At 27.2% G+C, this 10,266-nt stretch overlaps 2 protein-coding genes across 3 annotated transcripts in view; one reads left to right on the top strand and one right to left on the bottom strand.

The window, feature by feature from the left end:
* The window catches only part of LOC117173179 (histone deacetylase HDAC1-like), a 151,579-nt gene that overhangs the window by 114,291 nt on the left and 27,022 nt on the right, over positions 1–10,266 (bottom strand). The gene's annotated exons all lie outside the window — the stretch shown is intronic.
* The window catches only part of LOC117173180, a 263,371-nt gene that overhangs the window by 252,169 nt on the left and 936 nt on the right, over positions 1–10,266 (top strand). The window lies entirely within an intron of this gene.

Here is a 10,266-nt window from a genome sequence, read left to right as displayed (position 1 = left end):
AAATTAAAATTCGAAAATTTTTTCTAAAGCCTCCAGGGGACTTCGTTTTCGCACGAAAAAATTTTATGTGCCCTTATTGCATCCGGACCCACAATTTATCCTAATGACTTCTTTCTATAAAAAGAGAGTGATCAGAGTTAGAGCATTTTCAAAATCCAAAAGAAAAACTAAAATGAACATTTCAAGCCAAACAACGCATGCCATAAAAAAAAGTCAGGAGAAGAAAAACGTTGATTTTTGAAAGCCCTAAAAGGTGGTCATAACAACTTTATTGATTTTGTTGATAAGTTGAAAATTCAAAATTTGATCGTACCTCAACTTTTTGAAACCAAATTTTTTCAGGATTTCAAAATGCTATAAACGGTTATTCACGGTACTCAGAAACTCAAAAAATTAATCTTAGTGACTTTTCTATAAAAAGAAAATTATCAGAGTTGAAGCATTTTCAACCCCCCCCCCCAAAAAAAAAACAACTAAAATGAAAATTTTAAGCCAAACAACACATGATACGAAAAAAAATCAAGAGAAGAAAAACGTTGACTTTTGAAAGCCCCATAAGATGGTCATAACAAATTTTTTAATTTGGTCGAAAAGTTGAAAATTCAAAATTTGATCGTACCTTAACCTTTTGAAACCAAATTTTTTCAGGATTTCAAAATTCTATGAACAGTTATTTATCGTACTCAGAACCATAAACAATTTGTCTTAATGACTGTTTTTCTGTAAAAAGTAAATTATCAGAGTTAGAGCATTTTCAACATCAAAAAAAAAAACTAAAATAAACATTTTAAGCCAAACAAAGCATGATATGAAAAAAAGTCAAGAAAAGAAAAACGTTGATTTTTGAAATCCCTACAAGATTATCATATCAACTTTTCTCATTTGGACGAAAAGTTGAAAATTCAAAATTTCATCAAACCAAAAATCTTTAAAAACACATTTTTTCAAGATTTTGAAATTCTATGTGCTATTATTTATAGTACTTAGAAACTCAAAAACAATTTATTCTTATGACTTTTTTCTATTAAAAGAAAACTACCAGAATTAGAGCTTTTTTAAAATAAATAAAATGAACATATTAAGCCAAACAACGCATGATATGAACAAAAGTCAAGAGAAAAAAAAACGTTAATTTTTTAAAGCCCTACAAAATTATAACAGATTTTTTTGTTTGGTCTAAAATCTAGAATTTTATCGTACGAAAAATAATGAAAAATCCAAAAAGACCATTTTTTGGTCAAACTATGGAAGATACGAAAAAATTAAATAGACTAAAATTACACGCCCTAAAAAGATCTACAAATTTTATTGGAATCATTTTTCGATAGAACGCATAGTTTTTGTTTTTCGTCGTAAAAAAGAATATTAAAAATTACAAATTACAAATTACAAATAAATTAAATTTTCCGACTAACGACATAAGCTACAAAAAATGCTTTATCCAAAAAGAGGCTACAAATGTTTATTATTACTGTTTTATAGGATGCGCAGTTTTTGTTTAGTCGTAAATTAATAAAACTAAAAAGATTAATTTTTTGACAAACAACGCAATCTATGAAAAAAATAAATAGACTCATTTAAGTTTTTCATGAATAATTTTTTAGAGGACACTTAGTTTTTTCTTTAATCGTAAGATATAACCTTTAAAATAAAAAAATTAAATGATTTTAATACATTTTTTAAATAAATATTTTTTGTAAAACGACACAAGGTATGCATACTAAAATTAAAAGACAAAAGTTGTGCACCCAAGAAGATCTATAAATTCTGCCCGCTTGGCGAGCACGTTCTTATAGCGCTCTGTGTGCGTGGCTAGGAAGTTTGAACGCGCCTGTGGCGCTCGATTATTGATTCTCGCGCTTCACGCTCAGTCTTTGTGTTCAGCTTTAACGAACCCATTCTCATTAAGTATCTCGTACTTCGCATTCGATTTTGTCGAAAGAGCAAACTTTTTTGCATCATTACATTCTCATCATAGAAGGTATTAGATTTGTGTAAAATTCCCCCCCCCCCCCCCCCCAGTGTTTGTCAAATGTCCACGTTTTGAGATCCCCTCAATCAGAAAAACAGGTTTTTACGAATGTGTTTGTATGTCTGTATGTATGTTTGTCTGCCTCTTTGTGTCTCTGTGAATACGATAACTTTTGAAAAAAGTAATCTATTAGATTTCCCTTTGATACACTCGTTTAGTGTCCTAAACTAAAGATCAAGTTCTTTAGCCAACTATTTTGGATGAAAATTCAAAAAGTGGTCACATTTTGAATATTTTTGAGACCACTTTTTTAAAAATTCAAAAATTCTCTGTATGGTTATTCATAGTATTCAAAAAAATTAACAATTTATCCCAACTACTTTTTTCGAAAAATCAAAAATTACTAGAGTTATAGCATTTTCAAAATAAAAAAAAAACTAAAATGAACAATTTAGGCTAAACAACGCATGATACGAGAAAGTCTGGAGAAGAAAAATATTTCTTTTTAAAAGCCCTACAAGATTATGATAACAACTTTTTCAATTTGGTCAAAAAGTTGAAAATTCCAAATTTGATCATACAAAAAAATTTTGAAACCACATTTTTTCAAGATGTGAAAATTCTATGCACGGTTGCTTATAGAACTTCAAAACTTAAAAAATTTATCCTTCTGCCTTTTTTCTATAAAAAGAAAATTGTCAGAGTTAGAGAATTTTCAAAATCCAAAAAAACAAACTAAAATGACCATTTTAAGCCAAACAACGCATGATATAAAAAAAAGTCAGGAAAAGAAAAACGTTGCTTTTTGAAAACCCTACAAGATTATCATAACAACTTTTTTAATTTGGTCAAAATGTTGAAAATTCCAAATTTGCTCGTACTAATAATTTTTGAAACCACATTTTTAGTGAAAAATCATATGCTGAAAAACGATAAGAGAAATATCTATTTCTTTATGTTCAACTATAATTTGAAAGGCGATTCTTCATATGCCATTTACTAACTAATGGATATATTTTTATAATTTTATTCCTGAAATATATTCCTTAAGGTCAAACATGGCACACAAATATCGCAAAATTTTTAAAACACCAGCTATTTACAGGAATTTTTAAAATAAATATCAATGTGTATTATATTCAAATAAATTTTGGCAATATTTATAAAAGTATTATTATTTTTAATTAAAAAAATTACTGTATAGAGAGTACAGTTTTTATTTGAAATTTCACGACGGCTTTTTTTCCCATGTATGACCCTCGGCCAGAATCAAGGAAAAATAATTTTAAAATATGTTAATTAGTTATTAAAATGTTACAAAGACTTACCTTTACAATTTTTTTTTCTTTTTATAATCATGAGATATTTCTTCATAAAATAAATTTTATCGGATTTATTTTACAATTATTTACAATCAATTTCCAATCACAATTATTACAATTAAAATAAAATTTTAAAATCTAAATTTTGTAATTTTGAGATAAGTATTTTAAGGCATAAAAGATTTTGTAAAGATTTCATATACAATAAAATCAGTATTATCAGTTTATAAATTTATATGTTTATAATTATTATAAGATTCTTAAGAAAATTAAAAAAAAGATTTTCGAATATATCAGATATGTCAGAAAAGATCCTAGGAGATTTTTAAGGCATTTTATTTTTATTTTATAGGATTTTAGAAAATTTCTTATCTATTTAAAACGTTTTTAATTCTTCAAGATATTGGTAACTCTCTCGAGTTTTTATCAAAAGTTAAAAAAATCATTCAAAATGTAGAAACAATTTCCTTATAATTTTCTAAATTTTCCAAAGCATTTTAAGAAACCATGTTTATTCTCCTGAAACCTTTCGAGATTCTTTTAAAATTCCTAAAGTTTATCTTGCGTTTCTAAAACACTTCTAAAGTTTAAATTTTTTTGAATTTCATCACGTCTACTAAATACTTTCTGAACTCACTTGATTATTTACTTTTTTTAAACTTTTTAATCTTATCAAATTGAAGCATTTTGCTTAAAATATTCTACTCTTCTTTTAAATTTTAGGAAAAACTTTCACACGATTATTAGAAAAATAATTCTGTTCTTCTAATCTTGTCAGACCTTTCAATCTCTAATCTTTAAAAATTATTCAAAATTTTCCTGGTTTTTTTTTAATTCTTCAAAATAAAAAAAAATGTTTCCAAAGTTTTTCAGATGCTTTGAGAATATTTGAATTCTTTTGCAATATTTTGAAATGTTTAAAAATAATCTTTTCAAATTAATTGTTGGAAATAAAAAATTATGTTAATTATTCCTTTAAAAATCTTTGGAAGTTTTCATTAATTTCGAATTGTTTCAAAATTTTTGAATATCTCTAAAACTTACTCAAATTTGAAAGAATTATGTTCCTTAATTTTTTTAAAGTTAAGTAATATGGAAAAATTACAACATTTTGCTTCAAGATATCTTACGTACTTTTTAGACATTTTAGGAAATAATAAAAAATGTTTTGTAATCTTTTTTCAATTTTCTGTTAGAATTCATTCCAAAAAAATTATTCGTTTATCGACTTTTATTACTATTTTTTCATTTTACATACGTATCTATTATATCTTATCAAAACTTAATATAAAAGTCTGAAATGTTAAGTGTATTTAAATGCTACAATTTTTAATGTTTCCATATTTTTAAAAATAATTCAACAAATTTTATGTATAATTAAAATTAACTTTTTTCAAATCTCATTGTACTTATTCCATGTTAGCTTTTTTGAATTTTAAAAATTTATGTAAGTACTTCTTCTGATTGGAAATGATTGAACCTCTTACGATTCTAATGTTATTGAATTAAACAATGTTGATTTTATAACCTTTTACACTCTTTTTCAAAATTTTAGGAAATTGTTTGATGTGTTTAAAAATCTTCTTTAATTTTCTTTTAAAGCACATTTTACAAAATAAAAAATTATAAAAAATTGTCACACGTTATTCAGGAAAATAATTCTTTTTTTTCTAATCTTGTCTGGCCTCCTAATCTTTAAAAATTATTCAAATTTTTCCTGATTTTTTTTATTTTGCAAAATTAAATAAACATTGCCTTTAAAATTTTGCAGATACTTTGACAATTTTCGACGCATTTTTGAATGCTTTGAAATGCTTTAAAATAATCTCCTGGAATTAATTTTTCGAAATAAAATTTCATTTTAATTATTTCTAGGAACCTAAAATAATCTTTTTGATTTTCGTGAAAACTTACAAAATTCTTGAAAATCTTTACAAGTTTTAATTTTATTTGAATCCTTTCAAAATTTCTGAATATCTCTTAAACTTTCTCAAATTTGAAAGTATATTTTTAAAGAAACATATAATTGAAAAAATTGTGTAACAAAATTGCACAAGAAGACCTAATAAGAATTATGTTACTTAATTCAAGATGTGAAAAAATGGACTCATTATCTTTTAAATTTTTCACAGGAATTTTAAGAAAAATAATTTTATCTCCTTGAAATCTTTCTGAATTCCCTTAAAGCTTCTAAAGTTTATTTTTTCGAAATTTTAAAAAATCTAAATTTCTAACAAATTTAAGTTTAAAATTAAATTTGAATCTCATTCACTCTTCTTTAAATTTCTTGAATTTACTGGATTATTTACGTTTTTTAAAACTTTTTAATCTTATCAAATTGAAAAATTTTGCTTTAAAATCTTCTACGCTCTTTTAAATTTTAGGAAATCGTTTGATGTGTTTGAAAATCTTTTTGATTTTTTTTAAAGTACATTTTTGTAAATAAAAATTATTAAAAACTATCAAACGATTTTAATTTTCTCTCAGAATTCATTCCATTCCATTTTTGGTTGAAAAATAATTTTTTAAATTAAAATCTAACTATATGTTTAAAAATTGAACCATTTTGTTGTTAATTCGATTTGGTGTTTTTTTTAAAACAATTTTCAGTTAAAAATTCATTTCTTTAATCGAAAATGAAACTATTTTTAAATTAAAATTTTTTTAAATAACTATTTTGTTGATAATTTAACTGTTTTGTTGAAAATTCGATTTTTGTTGTTGTTGAAAAAACATTTTCTTATACTAAAAATTTAATTGTATCACTTTTGGTTGAATTTTTTTGGTAGGAAATTGACCTTTCTCAGTCAAAAATTCTTCTTTTTTGGTAGAAAATTATTTTTCTTGTTTAAAAATTCATCTAGTTTAATCATGAATTCATTTCTTTAGATGAAAATCCATTTTTTGTTGAAACTTCTTTTATTTTGGTATAAACTGGTTAAAAGTTCATCTATTTTTTGGAAATTAAACTATTTTTGCTGAAAAATTGTTGGTTTTAAATTGATTTTTTAAACTGATTTTCGTTGAGAATTTATCTATTTTGTTAACCAAAATTGTTCTGTTTTAAAATTGATTTTGAAAATTTTGAAATTCTGTTTTCGGTAGAAAGTTATTGGTTTGAAAATTAAAATATTTGTTTGCAAATTTAATTTTTTGCTTGGGAATTTAAATATTTTGTTAAAACTTAGATTTTTTGGGGTTGATAATTATTTTTAAACTGAAAATTTATCTACTCAATTTTTCGTTGAAACATTATAATTTTAGTTGAAAATTAATTTCTTTCGTTGCAAATTCCATTTTTTGTCTGAAAATTTAACTAGTCCATTTTTGTTCGAATACTTTTTTTTTTAATTTAAAATTCGTTTCTACAGAAGAAAATTGAACAATTTTGTTGACAATTTTTTTCTTGAAAATTTTCTTTTTAGTTATAAATTTATCTTCTTTGTTGGCGAATTATTCTTCTTTAAAAATTAATTTGTTTTAGATAAAAATTAATTTCTTTTGTTGATAAAATCGCATTTATTTGGGTTTAAAAATTAATGTTTTCAACTGTAAACTTCAGTATTTAACTATTTTGTCGAAAATTTGTTTTTTATTTGTTAAAAATCTATTGTTTACAAAAATATGACTAAGGCATGCAGCACTAAATTTGAAACATTTTAGACCCAGAAGTCTTGTCCCCTATATCTATTTACATAAAGTCAATTATATTTTCCTCTTCGCAATAAGCCTATTGGTTGTAAGGTAACTCGGGATTTCAAAACTAGAAAGCTAGTCAAAGCTAGAACGTCATTCGTGAGGTCGGGAGAGCTCGGATTCCTGCTCGTGCATTTTCGGCTTTACACGAGGCTGGGTTTCGCAGTATTTAACAGAGCCGACTCACCGACATACTGCGTTTGAATGTGTCGCTCCCAGATGGGAGAGTGGTGGAGGCCGAAAAATCCCACGTTCTGGAGACACTGCTCACGGAAAGAGATAGGTCGTAGACGCGGCTCACGGACGGGATATAGATGAGACGCGTAGATGGAGTGGTGAGTGGTGGGAGGTATTTCACGGAATCTCGAACTCTCGAGCCAAGCCCGATTTCTCAGGTACCTAACAACTCAATTATTAGCAATAATAACGCTTGGATTTCTTTCTGATAGTTTCATTAAAAAGAGCAGCTCAAAAACTATCGAAATGTGTAAAAACCTTGATTTCCATTTTTTTTAGAGTAAGTCCCCTTTCTTCGGCGCACGTCACATATAGCGACGGAATTTAAGGTGTGATCAAAAGCAGAACGCGACGGCGGAAATTCAGCATGAGCCCGAAAACTTAAAATCCGCACGCTTTGCTGAATAAAGTACGCCTTGTTTTTGGTTTCAAAGTAAGATCGCTGAAGCCGGAGATTCAGGGAGTCATGGCAGACAGTACGTCGATCAAGATGAATTGAAATCCCATAATCTCTCGTGGACGAAATATGTTGTTTTTCAGAGGAAATTATTATTCTTTGAATTGTGTATTTTGTTTCAAAAAAAGTAAATTCATTGTTAGTTTCAGGATTAGATTGAATAATATACACAGAACGCATTTTTAACCCGTAAAAATTCGGAGTGAACCCAGTAGCTAATTTAAAAATTGTATTTCAATATTTTATTCTAAACACAAATTGTTTGCTTCTTGTAACCTTCTTTAAAGTAAAAAGTTAATGACCTACAATTTGTTATCGACTTGACAATTTTTCTTGATGTCAGGCACCATTATTTGGGTTTATGTAACAATTTGAAAAAAAGTGGTCAAATTCTAAAATAACGCTCAAAGTAGCATCTTTACTATAAATTAAAACAATAATCAGGCAGGTGGTGTTCAAGTTTAATTTTTAAAATATATCTCTGTATTACTTGAATATAACAAGTTAGGTAAATAATTAAGTAACGTCTGCAAAAGCCATAAGGGTAGCATAGTCTCGTGTCTCGTGGAGACCACTTTTTTTGGGTGGGCCTGTGTTATTTGAACAACTTTCATATCAAAAATCAAAATTTGGCAATTTGCAACGAATAGGATCAGTTCTTACAAATTTAACTGAGAACGTCTTTCCGATTAATTATAATAATCAAATTTTCAAGATTTATTATTCAACAAAGAACGTATTTCCAATCACTTTTTTTTTACGACACTTTGCAAATTTACAATAAAAATTTATTATTCAAACAATTTTCATAAACGAATTTAAAAATAGACTATTTTCAAATTTTGAAACCATTTAAACATTTTAAACACATAAATATTTCTTTTTAATAAAGTGTATGCACTACATATTTAATAAAAATTAAAAAAGAATAAAAACTTTCATTTTCATTAATTTCAGTATTTTTGTCTTTTTCTTAATTTCTTTGAGTACTTTAATAATCTTTGCAATTAAATATTTTGCTTCATCAAAACACTCTATGGTATATTTTCTCTTGCAATATATTTTTTAACACCCACCTCGAAAGGGAGTACTTCCATGCCTCTAAACGATATGCAAAGTACTTCAATCCAGCAGACTGCACACACTAATAGAAATAGTATCATTGATTTAACCATACGATCGTAGGTTAGAAAATGATGAGTACATTCATAATATAATACGTGTATTGCAATCATAAAGAGTACGAAATGCACTAACTGAAATATTGTAAATACAACTTATTCATATTTGTGATACAAAAATGCAATATACGTATTGCATTTATATGAAATGTGTAATCCTATTAAAAATTTTCCTAAGCGAGCTAGCTCTAAAATGGTGACGTTTAGCAATATACTCTGTATGAGTGATTTACACGACTCACTTTGTTTAGTTCACCACAGGCGTATCTCGCTCGCGCCTGCGCATCCGTCTTCATAAGTAACAAGAATCGGATGGCCAAAGCAAACATCATGTATGGTTGTATCTATACCAGAAATAAAACATAATTAATCTAGTCATAAATATTGTTGTACTGCCAATTAATTTCTATCAGTGCACTTCGGCAAAATAAAAGTATTCTTTAAAAAAATGTGTCGCGGGACGACGGTAGAACTGCCCTAGAAACGGAAAAACATAGGTAAGCGACATTTTTTCAAAACATAAGTATTTTATATCAGTGGAATCGTTAGAGTAAGTTGCGCCTGTCTATCATGGTTAACATTCTAATTTTTATCTATTTATAATGAAAAATGAATGTTTAAAATTCCAAATACCCAGGCGGAAATATTATACAGAGTGTCTAAAAAGTCCCGGGACGGTTGGATATTTCCTTAGATAAAATATTTTTTTTTAAAGTGATGGTCATTCCTGAAGTAGAATTCAACGAGGAATTCAATAGTGACCTTCATTTTGACCTTGAAGTTGACCTTAATAGCTTTTTAAGGTCAACTTTGTTTTTTAAATGGAAACCCCCTTTTTTTACTTCTGCAATCGATTGAGCGGAAAATTTTACGTTCAGGTGCGTGCCCAAGTCATAGGTCAATTGTAACGTTCAGGGTCAGTTAGAGGTTATTTCAAATTAACAAAGTTTTCCAAGAGGTCAGTGTAATTCCTGAAGTAAATTTCAACGTGGAATTCAATGGTGACCTTCATATTGACCTTGAAGTTGACCTTCCTGACTTTTTAAAGGTCAACTTTGTTTTTTTAAATGGAAACCCCCTTTTTTTACAGCGAAACACTACGCAAGCAACTTTGCGTACTTCTTAACTGGGAATTGATTTCAGAAAAATCCGCAAGTACATTTTTTAATAGAAATTGTTTAAATGGTCCATTTTTTTAGCAAAATCAGAAAGAGCGAATGCGCTTTACCAAAAAGGGATACTTGCATTAATGAAAATGTGTCCCTATACTAAAGTTAATAGCGCAAATGGTTTTTCTTGAATATATATATATATATATATACCAGGTGTATACATATGAAACCGGTATTGCCATTTAGCGGCCAGTAGGCACACTTGTAGGCACTGTCGGAACTTACCATT

Source organism: Belonocnema kinseyi, chromosome 5, assembly GCF_010883055.1.
Source record: "Belonocnema kinseyi isolate 2016_QV_RU_SX_M_011 chromosome 5, B_treatae_v1, whole genome shotgun sequence".
NCBI classification, from domain to species: Eukaryota; Metazoa; Arthropoda; class Insecta; order Hymenoptera; family Cynipidae; genus Belonocnema; species Belonocnema kinseyi.
Note: the sequence above shows the minus strand (reverse complement) of the source record. Positions and strands in the feature narration are given on the sequence as shown.